At 35.3% G+C, this 5,932-nt stretch overlaps 1 pseudogene; it reads right to left on the bottom strand.

Annotated features, from left to right (window-relative positions):
• Positions 1 to 889: 889 nt before the first annotated feature.
• On the bottom strand, positions 890 to 5,612 carry LOC121139967 (annotated as a pseudogene).
• Between the last annotated feature and the right edge of the window lie 320 nt (positions 5,613 to 5,932).

The following is a 5,932-nucleotide window of genomic DNA, read 5'->3' as shown; positions in this document are numbered from 1 at the left end:
CATTTACACAATGGAGTACTATTCAGCAGAAAAAAAACAATGGAATCCTGAGATTCACAGACAAATGGATGTCACTAGAAGAAACCATCCTGAGTGAGGTAACCCAGTCACAAAAAGAGAAACATGGCATGTACTCTCTCATATATGGATTTTAGACATAGATCTGGGGAGTGCCAGCCTACAATCCCATGGCCAGAGAGTCTGGGAATCAGAAACTTCATTTAGTGGCTGATCGAAGAAGAGGCAGAGTCCCTCGGTTAATTACTGAGCTGAACTCAAGAAAGCCAGTAACAGAGAGGGAGGACTGATGACCAAAGTGATTAAGACTGGGCTGGTTTATCCCCCAGAAACAGCTGACCTGACAAAGGTTAACTCTTGAATCCCAGGCATCAGCCTGGGAATCCAGCATGGGACTGATCAAGACCCTCTGAATGTGGGTGTCAGTGAGGAGGCCTACGTAATCTATTAAGCCTTGGGCAGCAGATCAGTACCCCTCCCAAATATACACACGGACTTTGGACTCCCATAGAACAATGTGAGGTGCACTCTCACCCTGAACTCTTGGGGAAGGGTCTAGGCCTTGCCCTATATGAAATGACAGACTATGGACACCCCATGGAGGGCCTCACTCTCCCTGGTGAAATGAGGGGATAATGGGGGGCTTGGAGGGAGGGCATCGGAGGAGGGGAGGGAAGAAAAAAAAGCAAAGTGCCCCATAGGTTTGGGTATGTTGTCTCTTCATTCTCATTGAATTCTAGGAAGTCTTTAATTTCTTTTTTTATATATACATCTTTAATACCAGCAGACACTCTAGGTAGCCATCGAGGCTGGGCAGTGGTGGCTCACAACTTTAATCCAAGGACTCAGGAGGCAGAGGTAGATAGATCTTTCTGTGACTACAAGGCCACCCTTTTGTACACAAGACTGAATCAGTCTAAAAGTAAATAAGATCTCATACTTTTCTCTGTTTGGATCACTTGGAATCACATGCATTCAGTCACAGCACTAGGGAGGTGGAGACAGGAGGATATGGCTCAGTGGAGATATGAATATAAGGAAGAATATACAAGAACTGAGAGCTTTTAGCCTCTGAGGATTCCTGGACACAGAGCAGCCCTTTCAGCCTGAAGCAGAAATAAGTTCTAGTGGCTGGCTGCATTACTTCTATGATCTCAAGCATGAAGCTTGAACCAAAATACTAGATGCTGGGTCTTCTATTTTTGTGTTATAGTAAGTAAAGTAAATATTTCCAGAATTTAGCATGAAAAATTTCAAGTGGAAAATGGGAAGATTCATATAATTAATACCTAAATGTATTCCCCCTGAATTACATAGGGTATATAGCTCTTTCTTTGCTTTATCAAGTTTCAATTTATTCACTAACCCATAAATGTTCTTTTCAATTAGTTTTGGGCTAAGCTCAAACATTTGGTTTTAGCTAATATAATAATGTAAAAATTCCAATGGTGTGTAAAGAGGATGTTAGTAACTAATTCATTATTTCTATCATGCTGAAAATCAAATATTTGCTTTTGTCTATTAGTTACAAGTTACCTGACATTTAAATGCATATTTTACATCCAAAATGTAATTGTGGGGATTTAATGAGGAAAAAAGGCATATGATCCTGAGTACTTCACCTTGTACAGAATTAACAACAACCAATGACACTTTAGAAAATGTAAAATCGACCAAACCACTCTTTTAGTATGAATGTCCTGGGTAACTTAAAGGAAGACAATGGTCCAGACAAGGAAAAGAACCAATAACCAGATGTTATTTCATAACAGTATGTAGGCATTTTGAAACATGGAAAAGGATATTTCAATTAATTAAGTTAAATGGGGTTCAAAGAAATACCTAAAGCTACACAGAATCTGGAGAATGAAGGCATCAAGAATGCAGAAACACAGTCAAATTAATATAATTCTCCAGTACTGAATTAAAGTCAAAGCATTTCTTCAAGGCAATGAATATAGTCTAAGTACACTGCTGTTTGAGGATATAAACTAGAATACCCCAAATAAATTATTACTTCATATTAGTTCTATAATGTGCAATTTGTGAGTATTATTTTTCTCAAATCCTTAAGAATATCAGCTAGAATTTATACATTTGCCTAAAATAAGATAAATATGTATTTACTGTAAGCACCACAGCTTCCCAGAGAATTAGGTAATGAATATAAATGTCTCTTATGAATTGGAGACACTTAGCACATTCTTCACTCCAAAATTTGCCATATAGTTAACAGGGAAATTTTGCAAAAACAATTATAGGAATCAAACTTACAAAATCCTTAAAAGTCAGATCAAATTTCCAGCCACATAGATGTAATCATCCATGATTTCTATTACATAATACAGACAGAAAATACAAGAGACAATTTAGCCTGAATAACTTTTAAAAGTGAATAAAAAGTTTACTTGTTGGAAGTAATACATCAGAGGATCAAACAGATATGTTTTATGAGGTATTGGAGGAAAGACTACTGTGTTAAGCCAGGTTCAAAAGAATGAACTGGATGTAAACTAGCCTCCTAAACTCCTCAGTGACAGCTGTACTTACAGTGTTCATTTTAATACCTAAGAAACTTGAACCAATGTGCTGGCTTTAATGTAAGCACAGCTACTTTGAAGATATTAGTCTGTAAATTATGTTGTTAAAGTATACTGAGTATGATCTGATTCTTGGGGCATTATTAATTTTGCATATTAAAAGACAATATAAACTAATAAAGTATAGTGGATTTTTGACTGAAGAAATTATAGACCCATAGCATGTATGTAATACATAAAGCAATAGATAAGTGGTTTATATACTTTTGTCCTTCCTTGGGGCATGGGAAATAGGAAAATTATGTATGTATAGGGAACAATAAGAAGTGATATATAATAGCGATTTGATGGTTTTCTTGTGAATGAAAGTCCAAATAAAAAGAATGAACTGGTCTTTGAAGTAGAATATAATTAAGTTTGTCTCTTCAAACCTTAAAAATATATCATGCATTTATGCTAATCCCATATATATATGAGTCCATAACTAATTCTCATATTTTTTCTCTTTTATTGTGTCATAGAATGTGCACTTGTCCTTATAAACATCCTATGATACCATCCCAGTAAACATCATGGGCAAGTTTAAAAACCTAGCAGATATTCAGATCCATAAGTTTTATATTTTGAAAAAGATGACATGTTTAGCCTTTTTCTTATATAGTCATACACATTAAAATATAGACATTAAATATTATTATGTGGGGGAAAAGCACTTTTACCCAGAATATTGATAAATATTTAAAATTTAATCAGAAAGGAAAAATGAAATATTTAGGATATCAAGAAAAATGTAATTGCTCCCTCTTTTGAAATTCAGCCTCTTTCTATAACATACTGTTTCCCCTTAGTGAGATCTGGCCTAATATATTTGCTTTACAGATATAGTGAAAGGATAGTGTTAAGCATGGGAGCTTCAATTCGTGGCAAAGGCTGATGATCTACACGGGGGACCCTTCAAAAGTACAATTAAGGAGTTGCCAAACTTTTCAGCAATACTAGTCCAATTGAGGTCTTCTGGCCCATTTGCTTGATATAAATGCTTTATGCCTTGAAATTACTTTTTGATGGCATCCTTCGAGCTTACATAGATCATTTTGCTTTTCACAGACAAATGCTCTGGTGACCACCAGAAGAATATCAACTCCTCTTTCCTGGATTACTTTGTCAAAAAGCTTGCTTCATACAAACCTTAGTGACAATCTTTCTCAGGAAGCATTACCACAAAATTCTTGAAAGGATCAGTTATGGTAACATCAATATCTCCAACCAAGATTTCTTTGCCTTCTTCAACAACTATGCACTTTTTGTCTGCACTGAGACAAAAAATGACAGCCTTCTTTCTTTTCTTGATTTCTTTTTGTGTTCATTCCCGAACTTTCATGTCAAAGAAAATGCGATGTACTTCATTTGCAACCTGAAATCCTGAGGTCATGTCTGCCACGGTGGACTTCGAGAAGAGAGCTAGGAGACTGGCCACAAAGTCTGTGCAGCGTCCTCCACACAGAGAGTGAGTGAAAGGCAGATGCGACAGCTCAAGTCTCACTGCTTTCTTTATAAGCTTTTCAAAACTTTGAATAAGATTTTCTTATTATTATATTCACAAATTCAGAGGACCCAGAAGGAAAGGAAAACAAAACAAATGAACAAATGACAAAAAAAACAAGAAATAAGGTGACATGAGATCAAGACAGACAATAAGAAATTGTGCCTTAAAACCTGTGCCCACCTAGCATTCCTAGCATGTAACCAACATTGCCCAAGTAATTTATACTTGAAAGGTGTTTTAATTTAAATTATCTAGAACAAGTTAAAGTTGAATTTTAATAAAAATGAATTTATATATTTTCACTAAAATCAGGAAAAGGCAAGGTTGTCCACTCTCTCCATATTACACAATGTAATACTTGAAACCTTAGCTAGAGTAACAAGGCAAGTGAAGGAGACCAGGGGGATACAAATTGAAACGGAAGAAATCAAAGTATCTTTACTTGAAGATGATAAGAGAGTATACATTAGAGACCCATTAAATTCCACTGAGAAACTTCAAATGATGATAAAAGCTTTCAGCAATTCAGTTGCATGCAAAATTAGCTCACAAAAATCTGTAGCCCTTTTATATGACAAACAAACTGAGAAAAAAACCAGGAAAACAACACCTTACACAATATCCATATTATAAAATATCTTAGGGTAACTCTACACAAGCAAGTTAAAGACTTGTTTGATAAAAACTTCAAGTCTTTGAAGAAAATAATCCAAGACGGTATCAGAAGAACTCCTATGCTCATGCATTGGTAGAATTAACATAACAAAAATGGTTATCTTATCAAAAGCAATCTACAGATTCAATGGAATTCCCATCAAAATTCCACACAATTTTTACAGACTTTGAAAGGACAATTCTATACTTCATATGGGGAAAAAGCCCAGGATAGGTAAAACAATTCAGAACAATAAAATAACTGCTGGAGGCCCCACTGTTCCTGATTTCAACCTGTACTACAGAGCTTAGTAATAAAAACAATATTGTATTGGCATTAAAAGTAGACATATTTATCAATCAAAGGAACCAAACTAAAGACTCAGACATGAATTCACATAACTAGGAACACATGATTTTGTGATAAAGAAGCCAGAAATATGCATCGGAAAAAAGACAGCATCTTCAGTGAATTCTGTTGTTTATACTGATGGTGGTATGTAGAAGAATTCAAACAGATCCATACTTATGACCCTGCACAAACCTCAAATCTAAATGAATCAAAGGCCACAACATAAAAGTTGATACACTTAATCTGATAGAAGAGAAAGTGGGGAATATCTATCAGCTTATTAGCACAGGAAAAGATATTCTGAATAGTATACCATTAGCACAGGCACTAAGATCAGCAATTATTAAATGGAACTTCATGAAACAGAAATTTCTGTATGGCAAAGGACACTCATTCTGACATTGCGGCAGTCTATACAACTGGAAAAGATTTTCACCAATTCCATATCCAATGGAGGGCAAATATCCAAATATGTATAAAGAACTCAAGAAACTAGATATCCAGAAAACAAAAAATCCAATTAAAATGGGTACAGATGTAAACAGATAGAGAATTCTGAACAGAGGAAATTCAAATGGTTAAGAAACATTTAATAAAATTGCAATATTCTTAGCCATCAAAATCAAAACTACTTTGAGAGTTCATCTTATACATTTCAGAATGACAAAGATCAATAAAACAAGTGACAACTTATGCTGGAAAGGATGTGGAGTAAGGGGAATAACCATCCTTTCCTGGTGGGAATGTCCCCTTGTACAGCCACTATGGAAATCAGTATGGCGACTCTTTAGGAAACTGGCACTTGATCTATCTCATGATATT

Source organism: Mesocricetus auratus, unplaced genomic scaffold (genome assembly GCF_017639785.1).
Source record: "Mesocricetus auratus isolate SY011 unplaced genomic scaffold, BCM_Maur_2.0 Super-Scaffold_100003, whole genome shotgun sequence".
Lineage (NCBI taxonomy): Eukaryota > Metazoa > Chordata > Mammalia > Rodentia > Cricetidae > Mesocricetus > Mesocricetus auratus.
Note: the sequence above shows the minus strand (reverse complement) of the source record. Positions and strands in the feature narration are given on the sequence as shown.